Consider the following 15,144-nt stretch of genomic DNA (forward strand, 5'->3'; position numbering starts at 1 on the left):
AATCTCGAACTCCTGAGTTTGGGTGATCCGCCCACCTCGGCCTGCCAAAGTGCTGGGATTACAGGCATGAGGCACCATGCCCAGCTGCCCTTTAGTATTTTACACTGTTAATATGCCTGAATTTTCTGTACCTTTCTGTTGAGTGGTAATATTTTGGACTTAGTTGTTATATTAAGAAAAAATTCTGAGCAGAATCAAGCAAACGATGTGGCAGAATGAGGAAATGACCACTTTCTTTGGTATTGGTAGGGCTATGGATTGCAAGTGTAGTGGGCATCAGAAACACCTGCACATTCCTGGGCCCATTATCCCTCCCTGAGGCTCTCTGGAGTGGAGTCCAGATATATGTGGTTTAACTGGTTTCCCTGGGGTGATTCTGATGTAAGTGGTCAGAAACACCACAAGGCTGTGATGCGTCAAACCAGTCTCTTCTGGAAAGAGGCACTACAGCTTCTCTAAAGTGGGTATTATTCATGACCTCCCGCTTACAGTAGAAAGTCCTAGTTAAAGCTGTGAGTAATCCTAGAGGCTCTAATTCTTCCAAATTGCCTAAAACAAGAAACAAAACCAAACCAACCAACTACTCATCTAGTCAAATAAATGCTGCCTGAAAGAAGAGCAACAGCTGTTCTTTCTTCTTATCCAGTGATTTGGAGAAAACATTGTAAGTTCTTCTCCATAAAGCAGTAGAAAAAGATGACATGATAAGAGATCCGTGGGCTTTTCCTCCAGAGAGCAAATAGAAAATGCTTGGTTTTTGTCCTGACTGAGAAACACTTAAATGTCTACATGTACAATCAGATAATCCCTAAAATGCCTTTCCCCTGGTCTAACTCAATTCAGATAACTGTGTTTGTCTGTGAGAAACCCTCAGAGAAAAATATTCAAGCCAAATGATCTCATGCCTGGATTTTGCAAAACAATATGTGCACAAGACCAGAATTTATATCATCATCGAATATGTGCCTTTCCCAAATCCAGCCCCGGGATGTTCTTCAACAACATGGCTTCTTTGCCACATCTGAGTCACTTCCTGGGCCTGGATCCAGGACAGCCTGCAGACCCCTGGCCACCAACAAGCCACATAAGGAAGCAGTTCTGTACTATTTCTAGGAAGGGCATCTTTTAAAATTATTTTACACTTATCTCACCCATTTTGGTATCCCAGATGGCTTTAAAGGGGAGTTAGCATGGCTGAAAGTCATATATTTTTTCCCCAAAATAATTAAATTTTCCGTTGTGCCCAATTGAGAGAAAAATCAAAGGCATGCAGTGGTGAAAATGTCTGACAATCCCTGGAGACGCTGAACTAGTCTCTTCGGGGAAAATTCTGGAGATCTGTTTGCTGCTCTAGGGGATTAGCTGCCTTTGCACCTCTGCAGGGGAGATTCAGGTTCTATGTATTCTTTAGGGAGGTCGAAGAAACAGGAAAAGTTGTTCTGGATTGAACTCTCACCTCTGACCACAAACAATTGCTAGGTTGAATCTCCCCTATCCAAAAAGTTTGGAACCAGAGTGTTTTGGATTTTTGATTTTTTTTAGACTTCGGAATTTTTGCATATACATTACTGAGATATCTTGGAAATGGAACCCAAGTCTAACCATGAAATTCACTTATGTTTCATATATGCCTTATACATACAACCTGAATGTAAGTTTATATAATATTTTGTGCATGAAACAAAGTTTGTACACCCTGAACCATCAGAAAGCAAAGCATCTTGTCAGCACTTTAAAAAGTTTAGATTTTGGAGCTTTCCAGATTTCAGATTGCTGGATTAGGGATACTCAACCTATAACACTTCTTGGTACTTGTGTGTATTAGACTACGCCTTTGCGGTTGAAGAGCTTCGACTCCATTTCCCTGGTTGTCACTTCCAGAAGGGCTGCCCTCTATGTGGTATAATGGGATCTCTCATTGAGGGGAGGAATGAGGAGTTACTGTATGCTCTGCCTCGGAAGAGGAGGCCACAGTTGTCAGGCCTACTCAGCAAAGTGTCCCAGAGGCTGGTCTGCAGTCCCTGTAAGGAGGCACATCCAACCTGGGGACTGCAGGAGAACATGTCTGGGCCCACGCTACCCCACACACTGCCTGCTCCAAGGACCTCTTTTGGTTTTAAGATTCAAATGCCACCATTGGAGATACATTTGAATTGGTAGATCTCCTCTTTGAGAGGTCAAATAAGAATGAATGGGATGGCCTAGAATGCTTTTCCTGCAGCTCTTGTTATCTTACTAACCATGGTCCTATAAAAAATCAGGCAATGACTCCTGCAGAAAGATCTTCCATTCTGGGATCATTGGTCCTTCTACGAGGCCTCATAGCCTAGTGCTGTGCTGTCACTTCCTGCTTGAGGTTAGTATTCTCTGCTGGCCTCCCTGCAGGGAGGACCTGGGTATTGTTCATTTATCGTTGTGTTTCCACTGGCCCTGACACATGGTTTACTCTATAAATATTTGTTGGATGAGCCCCAGTATCTTTGATTATAAAATGATAAAGTAATTCAGCTGCAAAATGACGATGGTAATGATACCTTCCTCAGGGTATTTGTGAGCAGGAGATGAGATAATCTACGTCAAGTTGTTGGCAAACTATAAAGCTCTGTGCAAATGGAAGTCTTCAGGATAACTTGCCAGGAAACATGAGAGGGGCTCCAGAAAAAGACACAGAAACCTCACCCACTTTCAGGATTTTCCTGGGGCCCATTCTAAGCAACTATACTTAGACCTGCACACAGAACCACACCCAAAAGGACTTTGCTCTATCAAGATCCTTTGCCCCGAAAGAACCTAACGCCAAATGTACTCCCAGGGCTTGTCGTTTTGTAGAATGAATAACCAGAGGTTAGAATATTAGACACTAATTCTCACAGAATCTGTTTAACAAGTAGTGTGGTGGATAATTGCATTAATTATTAAGATTAAAAGTCTAAGACAATAAGGAGCAGAAATTTGCTCATTACCCAGATAGACCAGAACAGAGGGGGAGATTGTAGGGAACTATAGCAGAGATACCAGTTACTCCCCACCCACAACCTCTCCTCAGAGAACCCACCTCTCCTCCCCGCCTTGGCCATCCACAGCTGTCTGGACTGGGATGGAAGGCTATGGTTCAGGACTTCTCACCTCAAAGAAGAAAAGCCACGGCAGGGCCATGCTGTTTAGGTTGTTAGAGTTTGGACAGAGACACTGAGAAAGTCTGCCTTGGAAACATGAACCAGGGGGAATACATTGAGCTAGGCCTGAAGAACCAGTGCACATCAAAGCAAAGAAAGCCAGGCCATCGAAAGACACCGCGGTGAGACCCCTTGGTCCCCACCCACCATTTCACCAGGCCCTGTCTGTGTGCCAAGCTCAATCCTCAGAAAGGATATTTCATGTAGGCTGGGTACATGAAATGTAATCCTGTAATCCCAACACTTTGGGAGGCCAAGGCAGGTGGATCGCTTGAGATCAGGAATTTGAGACCAGCCTGGCCAATATGATGAAACCGCATCTATACTAACAATACAAAAAATTAGCTGGGTGTAGTGGTGTGTGCCTGCAGTCCCAGCTACTCAGGAGGCTGAGGCAGGAGAATTGCTTGAACCTGGGAGGTGGAGGTTGCAATGAGCCGAGATCGTGCCACTGCACTCCAGCGTGGGTGAGACAGAGAGACTTCATCTCAAAAAAATAAAAAATAAAATAAAAAAAACAAGGCAGAAACAAACAGAAAAAGTAACGGTGTTGCTTATGGTGAATGCTGGGGTATACAGCAATGGACCAATAAAGGGCTTCCAAATCAGTAAAGAGGAAGTCAAACTGTCACTGTTAGCTGATGATATGATCATTTACTTTGAAAACCCTAAGGACTCCTCCAGAAAGCTCCTAGAACTGATAAAAGAATTCATCAGTTTCCAGATACAAGATTAATGTACACAAATCAGTAGCTCTTCTATACACCAACAACGACTAAGCAGAGAATCAAATCAAGAACTCAACCCCTTTTACAATAGCTGCAAAAAACAAAACAACAAAAATAAAACTTAGGAATATACCTAACCAAGGAGTCAAAAACCTCCACAAGGAAAACTACAAAACCCTGCTGAAAGAAATCGTAGACGACATCAACAAATGGAAACATCCCATGCTCATATGGGTAGAATCAATATTGTGAAAATGACCATACTGCCAAAAGCAATCTACAAATTCAATGCAATCCCCATCGAAATACCACTATTGTTCTTCACAGAATTAGAAAAAAACAATTCTAAAATTCATATGAAACCAAAAAAGAGCCCACATAGCCTAAGCAAGACTAAGCAAAAAGAACAAATCTGGAGGCATCACACTACCTGACTTCAAACTATACTATAAGGCCATAGTCACCAAAACAGCATTGTAGTGGTACAAAAATAGGCACATAGACCAATGGAACAGAAGAGAGAAACCAAAAATGAACCCCAATACAGCCAACTGATCTTCAACAAAGCAAACAAAAACATAAAGTGGGGAAAGGACACCCTTTTCAGCAAATAGTGCTGGGACAATTGGCAAGCCATATGTAGGAGAATAAGATAATCTCTCACCTTATATAAAAATCAACTCAAGATGGATGAAGGACTTAAACCTAAGACCTGAAACGATAAAAATTCTAGACAATAACATTGGAAAAACCCTTCTAGACATTGGCTTTGGCAACGATTTCATGACCAAGAACCCAAAAGCAAATACCGTAAAAACAAAGATAAATAGCTGGGACCTAATTAAACTAAAGAGCTTTTGCAGAGCAAAAGGAACAGTCAACAGAATAAACAGACAACCTACACAGTGGGAGAAAAGTCATCAAAATCTGTACATCTGACAAAGGACTAATATCAAGAATCTACAGTGAACTCAACCAAATCAGTAACAAAAAACCAAACAATACCATCACAAAGTAGGTTAAGGACATGAATAGACAATTCTCAAAAGAAGATATACAAATGGCCAACAAACATGAAAAAATGCTCAATATCATTAATGATGAGGGAAATGCAAATCAAAATCACAATGCAATGCCACCTCAGTCCTGCCAGAATGGCCATAATCAAAAAAGAGTAGATGTCGGCATGGATGCGGTAAACAGGGAACACTTTTACACTGCTGGTGGAAATGTAAACTAGTACAGCTGCTATGGAAAACAGCGTGGCGATTCCTTAAATAACTACAAGTAGAACTACCATTTGATCCAGCAGTCCCGCTTCCCAGAGAAAAAGAAGTCATTATTCAAAAAAGACACTTGCACACACATGTTTATAGCAGCACAATTCACAATTGCAAAAATCATGGAACCATGATTATATATTATATATACATACCATGATTATATATTTTATATATATATATATGATCAAGCTGCCCTTTCTATTTTTCTGTGAGCCCACTTATGTCTTGAAGGTCTCATTCTTCAGGAGATCTTGCAGAGCCAGTAGACATTGCTGAGCATCTAACTTGTCCCAAGGGACTTTCTTGATTCTAGAGAGAATAGAACACTATGATACATTCTGAATAACAGTGGGAAGGACATGAAAAAGGGGTTTTTAATTTTCACGGAAGAAAGATTATGTTGTAGAAATATAATATGTATTTCCTTTTGGATAATGCATTTGTGCATATACACACACACACACACACACACACACACACACACACACACACGCACCATGGAATACTATGCAGCCTTAAAAAGGAATGAATTAAACAGCATTTGCAGTGATCTGGATGAGATTAGAGACTAATATTCTAAGTAAAGTAGCTCAGAAATGGAAAACCAAACATCATATGTTCTCACTGATATGTGAGAGCTAAGCTATGAGGACACAAAGGCATAAGAATGATGCAATGGACTTTGGGGATTTAGGGGGAAGGCTGAAAGGGGGGCGATGGATAAAAGACTACAAATATGGTATAGCATATACTGCTCGGGTGATGGGTGCACCAAAATCTCACAAATCACCACTAAAGAACTTATGCATGTAACCGAATACCACCTGTACCCCAATAACTTATGGAAAATAAAAATAAATTTTTAAAAAACAAAGCAGAAACAAATAGAAAAACTAATGGCATTACTTATGGTGAATGCTGGAGTATACAGCAATGAACCAATAGATTTTTGTGGTATTTCTGGAGGGACTTTCTAGGCTGGCTCGAGTTCTTTGGAGACTGATAATGCTGGTGTCTTATTATATTTGGTAAGTTCATACAAAAAATAAATTGTCAGAGGTAAAATTCAGTGTCCTGTGAATGGTGGGAAATGGAGATTAAAAAGGATTCATGTGCAGATGAAAGCTGAGAAGGTGAGAGCCTGTTTGGCTGCTATTTGGAGTTGATGGAGAAAAAGCTTTTGGTGAGGGAGGGGTAACCGGGTTGACTATGACCAACAGTTCACCAATGCACAGCTTTCTGAGTGATAATCATAATTGGGTTGCGCCTGTTTGTAGATAATGCCTCTCCTCAAGATAGGGAAGAATACCTGGGAAAGCTGTATCCCTGACAAAATGTAAACATAAAACACCATGCTGCCCTCATAAGACTTAGATATATCTTTATGTTTCAAGACTTCCCAAAGACCTCTGCTCTGTGGTTACATTTTTATTGTTGGTTTTTTTTTTTTTCCAAATAGGACTTCAAAGGCCCTCCTCTTTACTTAAGAAGCTCCTGGGACCCTTATTCTTACCTGTGCCATCTTTTCCTTTGCTTTCCTTAATATCCATATTTTTCCAAATATCCTGTTTCTAATTTTTGCTTTAAAAAATTTCCTTTTAGATTTTTTCCATTTTAAAAGACAGCCTGTCTTCATAAACTTGCAACCAGGGAGAAAGAAGGTGAACCCCTCCTTCCTCATGCATCTGCCTCAATTGCTTTTTTGGCACAATCAGCTGGCCATTGTGGTATTTCAGGCCCACCACATCTTATAGCAATAATGTGAAAAGTTTAAGAGAATTGTAACCCCGAGGCTATTTGCAAAGTGTTCATTCTGTAAGTACAAAGTTTAAGTGAGTCTGAATGTCAGCTTATCTCAGATTCCCATTTGTAGTTCATTTAAATGACGCATACACTCCATTTATTGCTCTAATCTTCTGCAGGCAGAACTCTGGATTTGCCCAGATATTTCTGGCCCATTTCCAAGCCTCCACATTCCCAGTGATCACCTCCTCATATCTCTTCAGTGGGATCCAAGGTTCTTCTCTCTTTGCCAAACTGCATATTATGTGGGGAGATTGGTGGTGCTAGGGGTTTTCTTTTTGGTTACTTCCTTACTTTCATTAAAAAAAAAAAAAAAAAAAAAAAAAAGCTGCCCAGCATGGTGGCTCACGCCTGTAATCCTAGCACTTTGAGAGGCTGGGGCGGGAGGATTGCCTGAGCTCAGGAGTTCAAGACCAGCCTGGGCAACACAGTGAAACTCCATCTCTACTAAAATACAAAAAATTAGCTGGGCGTGGCAGCGTGTACCTGTAGTCCCAGCTACTCAGGAGGCTGAGGTAGGATAATTGCTTGAACCCGGGAGGCGGAGGTTGCAGTGAGCTGAGATTGCGCCACTGTACTCCAGCCCGGGCGAGAGAGTGAGACTCTAATTCAAAAAATAAATAAATAAATAAATAAATAAATAAATAAATAAATAATAAAGCTATGCAGTACTCTCAGGCAGTAGGTAATGAAATACATCTATTTTTTAAAAAATCAAATGCTCAGGGAGTGCCTACTGTGAACCAGGCACTGTGCTTGATCCTGGGGACGCAGTGACAACATAGAAATGATGACAATAGCAGCTGCTCTAGAGGTGCTCACAGTCTAGCAAAGGGGTCATAAAAGAGTGAATTATAGAGCTAAGGTGTAGCCTTTGGAGGTTCAGTTTAACACAATCTCAAGGAAGAGGTTTACATTATTCAGAGATTTACACAGACAACATTTTATTACATCCTTCTGAGGGTCATTTTAACCTCACTGTTAAACTTAAGGCTATTTCCTGTTGTTCTTAGCAATGATGAAGGCCGTTTGCTCAGCATCCTCCTGATGAGAACTCTGCATATATTCCAGTAAACAACCATCAGCCTGCCCTTTCTATTTTTCCTATGAGCCCACTTATGTCTTGAAGGTTTCATTCTTCAGGAGATCTTGCAGAGCCAGTAGACACTGCTGAGCATCTAACTTGTTCCAAGGGGCTTTCTTGATTCTAGAGAGAATAGAACACTATGATACATTCTGAATAACAGTGGGAAGGGCTCGAAAAAGGGATTTTTAATTTTCAGGGAGGAAAGATTATATTGTGTAAATATAATATGTATTTTATTTTGGATAATGCATTTACTCATTTGGATTATTAGGTTGAAGGAGGAAAGAGGACCTAAGTAATATGTTTTTCACCAGTAACTTTTTTTTTTCAACTGAGTCTGGGTTTTGCTCTGTTGCCCAGGGTGGAGTGCAGTGGTGTAATCATAGCTCACTATAACCTTGAACTCCAGGGCTCAAGCAATTCTCCTGCCTCAGCCTCCTAAGTACATAGGGCTACAGGTGGCATCACCATTCCAAGCTAATTTTAAAAATTTTGTCAAGACAGGGGTCTTGCTCCATTGCCCAGGCTTGTCTCAAACTCCTGGCCTCAAGCAATCCTGTAATCCTGCTTTGGCATTCCAAAGTGCTGGGACAGGTATGAGCCACCATTTCTGGTCTATCAGCAACCTCTAGAGCCCCAATTGTGCTGTTTTGTGCTGTGTCCAAAAAAGGTTAATATCTGACTTTATACAAATGAAAGGTGCTGTTGCTACTAATGGCTGTTGCTTAGAGCGATGGCTGACTTCATGTTAAGCATCTATTAGGACCTGGAATCCTACAATGTCCTATCTTATCTCCCATGATCTAGTTGAATGGTCTCATACTGTTACTACTTCTTTTTCTTTTCCTTTCTTTTTTCTTTTCCTTTCCCTTCCCTTCCCTTCCCTTTCCTTTTCTTTCCCTTCCTTCCTTCCTTCCTTCCTTCCTTCCTTCCTTCCTTCCTTCCTTCCTTCCCTTCCTTCCTTCCTTCCTTCCTTCCTTCCTTCCTTCCTTCCTTCCTTCCTTCCTTCCTTCCTTTCTTCCTTCCTTCTTTCCTTCCTTCTTTCTTTCTCTCTCTTTTTTTTTTTTTCAAGGTCTCACTCTGTTGCCCAGGCTGGGGTATGGTGGCACCATCATGGCTCGCTGCAGCCTTGACCTCCTGGGCTTAGGCAATCCTCCCACTTCAGCCTCCCAAGTAGCTGGGACTACAGGCACATGCTAATATGCCCAACTAATTTTTGTGTTTTTTGTAGAGAGGGGGTTTTACCATGTTGTCCAGGCTGGTCTTAAACTCCTAGGAGCTTAAGCAATCCACCCACCTTGGCCTCCCAAAATGCTGGGATTACAGGCGTGAGCCCCTGTGCCACTCCTTCTTGAAGAAGCTTACTGTTACACACAATAAGCCTAGTTCTTCTACCTTTTGACAACTTTCAAATCTTTGAAGGCAGCTGCTTTGCCATTAAAAATTCCCTATTTCCTCAAGAGCTCCTTATATATGATCCTTGCTGCCTTCTTCCCAATCCAATGGGACAATAAGTCCTACATTTCTTTCTTTGCGTATCTCATACATTGGTCCCTTCTTTCTTTCTGTTCCAACAATTTTACCTGCAATTCTATGAAAATGAACTACTTCACCATAGACATGATAAAATGGTTGAAACCTTGGGAAATGTAACAACATCAGACTGATGTTCGTGATTGTCTTTCGGAGGACATGGGAACAAAACAGTGAGTATAATCATTGCCACTCATTCTGGGGCAGGGTTCAATGGGGACATCTAGTTTTAATTTTAGCTACAATTTACAAAAGAGACTGGAGCTTTTGGACACAGGAAAACAGTGTACCTCCTCCAAGTGTAAGGAGAGAGCTAATTCTAGGTGGAGCAAGTGCCTGTTATAGAAACACTTTCGTATTCCTTAGATCTTCTCCCCTCTTCAAAAACCATCAATGAGGCCAGGCACAGCGGCATACACACGTAATCTCAGCACTTTGGGAGGCCAAGGCAGGTGAATAGCTTGAGCTCAGGAGTTTGAGACCAGCCTGGGAAACATGATGAAACCCCGTCTCTATAAAAATACAAAAAAATTTAGCCAGTCATGGTGGTGCACATCTGCAGTCCCAGGTACTCTGGAGGCTGAGGTAGGAGAATCACCTGAGCATGGAGAAATTGAGGCTGCAGTAAGCTGAGATCACACCACTGCACTCCAGCCTGAGCGATGGAGTGAGACCCTGTCTCAAAAAGGAAAACAAAACAAAACCATTAATGGCTCAACTTTGCATAAAATATAGAATCCAAACTTCTGAGCTGCCTTTCAAGCACTAATACATCAGCCAAGCTAGTTTTTTTCTTGCCCACCCTCCCTGAAATAAATAAGCTTTGTACTTTCCTGCCTTTCTTCTTTGGGTAAACCTGTTTTCAACATCAAAACCATCTTCCTTCTCTCTGCCTGGCCAAAAGCAATAGTTCTCAATATTGATTGCCTAACTCAGTTATCTGTTCAACTTAAAAATGAAGAAGGAGGAGAATAAAGGGGAAAAAAAAGGAGGGGGAGAATGAGGATACAGATGAGGAGGAGGGAGGGAGGGGGAGAGGGAGGAGCTGCTAGGTATCATATTTCTAGGGTTATGACCCCAGTACGTATATTTCTTTAAAATGCTTTGAGAACCTAAAATAGATTGAAATAAAATAAAATAGGTTGAGAACCACTGTCCTGCCTATAATGCTCAATTCAAACCCCCACCTCGTCTGGGAAGCCTTCCCTGAGCATGCCAGTGAAGAATAGTCCTTCCTGGTTGCCATTATGAATGAACTCAGTGACACCTAACTTACAGCCTAGATGGCCCTGAGTCAGCTCGGAAGCTGTTTGATGATAAACCCAAGTGATTTTTTTTCTTTTTTTGAGGCAGACTCTCACTCTGTCACCCAGGATGGAGTGCAGTGGTGCCATCTTGGCTCACTGCAGCCTCCGCCTCCCGGGTTCAAGCAATTCTCCTGCCTCAGGCTCCCAAGTAACTAGAACTACAGGCGTGTGCCACCACGCCTGGCTAAGTTTTTTTATTTTTAGTAGAGTTGGGGTTTCTCCATGTTTGGCCAGGCTGGCCTCAAACTCCTGACCTCAGGTGATCCTCCCTTGTCAGCCTCCCAAAGTGCTGGAATTACAGGTGTGAGCCACCGTGCATGGCTGAAGCCAAGTCTTATAACCTGCCATTCTTGGGCCACTAGTATAGCATCTTGTCCATAGAAATCTTCACAGATATTGGCCAGATGCAGTGGCTCATGCCTGTAATCACAGCACTTTGGGAGCCTGAAGAAGGAGGATTGCTTGAGTCCAGGAGTTTGAGACCAGCCTGGGCAACACAGCAAGACCCCATCTCTACAGAAAATTTTAAAATTATCCAGGCATGGTTATTTGCGTCTATAGTTCCAGCTCCTTGGGAGGCGGAGGCTAGAGAATTACTTGAGCCTGGGAGGTCAAGGCAGCAGTGGGCCATAATTGCACCACTGCACTCTAGCTTGGGCAACGAAGCAAGACCTTGTCTCGAAAAGAAAAAGAAGAAGAAGAAGAAGCAAAATGAAAAGAAATCTTCATAATGATTTACCAGTTATTGGCTCAAGGCCGCAGGGGCAGGTGTAACCAAAAATGGATGTGGAGCATGTAATGGAGGAAAACCAGTGCTGGGGTTTATTACAAGGCAGGATATAAGGGCAGCAGCGAATTCTCTAACACCTTAGCATCCAACAAGCAAAGGCAGGCTGCATGAGAGCGAGACGGAACTGCAGAGGAGCCCCCTGAGTCCAGGTAAGCTGAGAGCCGAGTCCTTAGAAGTGGGGAGAGGTGGAGTCATAATCTGTGACAATGCAGAGGGGCCATGAGTTGCATTTTCATGGAGTTGAGGACATAGCTTTTGTCTGAGGAGAGAGGCTGCCTTCTGGCCGAAGCAGATAACTTGGGTCCAAGAATATTAAAGGAGACCTCCCAGACTTGGACAGAGTGCCGGAAGTGAGGTGAAATACAGGAAGGGGGCTGCCCCAAGATGGAGGTGAGTGAGGCATGAAGAGGTTGGAGGGGAAGCAGGCCGGCCTGCCTCACAGAGACAGATGAGCTTCTTGAGTCATGTTTTAATGGTTCCTGAGTTATCTGAGTACCAGACTTACACATCAATTGACTTTCTTCGTTCCGTCTCCTAATTCCCAAGGCACTCAGGCACTTTACAACAGCTGAGCTTGCTGAGCGACTTACTGCGCCGCAGGGAAAGGGCAGGAGTGGGGCCGACTGCCAGGGACGCTGGGCCAGCCAGGCAGGAGTCTCCCAGGAAGACTCTGCAAAGGAGCCTTCTGTTGGGAACTGCCCGGGGTGCCTGTTTCATACAAACCCTTCCATTTCTGTGATTTCACAAGTGATAAATATTTTTTTAAACAGAGGAACCAGATCTTTCTGGTAAAACATTCATGGAAACATTCCTACCCTACCACAGCAGGAAAAGTCCTCCAGCCAGAATATGTGATTAGAAACAAATTAGGAAAACTCAGTCTGCTGGCTCAGGTGGTCCGTCTCGCCTTGATGGGCCTTGGGGTAGTAGGGATCCCTGGGGCTTCTCCACTCAGCAGACCGTGGACCTCAGCGGGGAAACATCCAAATGCCAGCACCTGTGCCTCCCTTCCTGCCCGGAAAATCCTCCATCCCCAGACCGCTCCCTTTAATTCCCCAAACACCTGCTCTGTGATGTTGAGTGTGGTGGGCTTGTAAAGAAGCCTAAGACATAACTATTTCCTGTGTGCCCACTATGAGCAAGTTTTGTAGCTGCTTTGCACAGAGCTCATTCAAATGCCAATCCTTCTAGCAACCCTGTGAGACAGGTCTTACAATACCAATTTGGGGAGAAAATGGAAGTACTGAGGGTTGTTAAACAAGGGACCCAGTGACATTCAGGGGCAAGTGGAAAGAGGAGCTTCCAACCCAGGGCTGTCTGATTTTCATTAATAATAACAGCATTTGTTATATGCCAAGCACTGTTAACAAGCACTCTACACGCATCCACTCAGCCCAACAAGGTAGGAACAATCATCACTTTCCTCCTTTCACTGATGAGGAAACTGAGGCACAAAGAGATCAGGTACCTTGTCTGCGGTCCAAGTAGTACACAGTATGGATGGATTTGAACCCATAGAAGTGGTCTAGATGTTTCTCCACAGTGAGTCCGGTTCGTCCCTACTCTACTTGGCTGGCCTGGCCTGCCTTCCCAGGCTGGTGGCAAAAGACACCATTAAACAACAATGCAGGACACATGGTGTGATAGAAGATTGAAGTTTTAAAATTTTATTATTTTTATTATTTTTTTGAGACAGAGTCTCGCTCTGTCACCCAGGCTGGAGTGCAGTGGCACGATCTCAGCTCACTGCAACTTCTGCCTCCCAGAGTCCAAGCGATTCTCATGCCTCAGCCTCACAAGTAGCTGTGATTACAGGTGTGCACCACCATGCCCGGCTAATTTTTGTATTTTTAGTAGAGACAGCATTTTACATGTTGGCCAGTCTGGTCTCAAAATCTTGACCTCAGGTGATCCACCCATCTCGGCCTCCCAAAGTGCTGGGATTACAGGCATGCGCCACCGTGCCTGGCTCCATTGAGGTGTTTTTTAAATGATTTTTGAAATTTAGGGGTCCTAACAGACATGTATGAGAACCGTGAGGATTTTCTAGTGGCACCTGCACTCTGGGTTGTACTAGCGGGTACAGAAACCGGCCTTGATGGGGGTGGGGGAGGGATTTAAAATTTGAGCAGACAGAATTTTTATTAACATGAGGGAATTCTTAGATTATGAGATTACATGACAAAAGAAAGCTACAAGGCTATAGTATAATCTCAATGATATAAAAAGGCTAAAATGATGGAATAAGATAAATTACAGGTTTTTTAAAGGATCTTTCAATGTTTTGAGTCAAGCAACAATAAAGAAAAATATTTCTACTGGTATATGCTTTTCCTAATTTAGTAAAGTTCAAACATTTTTTGAGCATGTCTTGTGTTGGCAAGTCAGTGTGACACAGGCATCCCTGCATTACCTGCAGAAGTCTGCATTCTGGTAGTGCAGGCCAGCAGGGCTGTAAAGTCTCTATTACGAGTCCAGTCCTAGAAAAGCAGTCTTTACCCAGCCTGACTTGGCAAACTTTTGTAGCAGGCAAAGGTTTATGTCGTGCACTCTCCTACCATTTTCCTTTCACACCCTATCCTATCATCCAGCCAAATTCCTGTCATATAGAAGACAGCTTATTATAATTGTCCATCAGTATCCATGGGGGATTGGTTCTAGGATTCCCTGAGGATACTAAAATTTATGGATGCTCAAGTCCTTTATATAAAATGGTGTGGTATTTTCATATAACCTACACACATCCTCCTATAGACTTTATTTATTGATAAATAAATAATCTCACTCTGCTGCCCAGGCTGGGGTATAGTCACATGATCATGGTTCACTGCAGCCTTGACCTCCTGGGCTCAAGCGATGCTATTGCCTCAGCCTTCTGGATAGCTAGGACTACAGGTGCATGCCACTACACCTGGCTAATTTTTCAATTTTTTTGTAGAGACAGGGTCTTACACTGTTAACCACACTGGTCTTGAACTCCTGGCCTCAAGTGATCCTCCTGCCTCAGCCTCCCAAAGGACTAAGATTACAGGTATGAGCCACTGCACCCAGCATCCTCCTGTATACTTTACATCGTCTCTAGATTACTCATATACCTAATACAATGTAACTGCTATATAAATGGTTATTATATTGAATTGTGCAGGGAATAATGATAAGGAAAAAAGTCTGTACATGTTCAGTACAGATGCAACCATCCATTTTGCAGGGTTGGGGGGAATATTTTGATCCACAGTTGATTGGATACATGAATGCAAAACCTATGGATGTATAAAGTGTCAACTGTATTTATGGCACTCAACCTAAGTGATTCCTCAAAGCTGAATAACCCCATTGCTAATCATTAAGTAATACCTTAGACATAATATTTGTCCTTTTCCATTTTTTTCTTTAGAGTAATTCAGTGTTCTGTACCTACAAAGAGAAAAGTTTCACCA

Source organism: Macaca nemestrina, chromosome 6 (assembly GCF_043159975.1).
Source record: "Macaca nemestrina isolate mMacNem1 chromosome 6, mMacNem.hap1, whole genome shotgun sequence".
Taxonomy (NCBI): domain Eukaryota; kingdom Metazoa; phylum Chordata; class Mammalia; order Primates; family Cercopithecidae; genus Macaca; species Macaca nemestrina.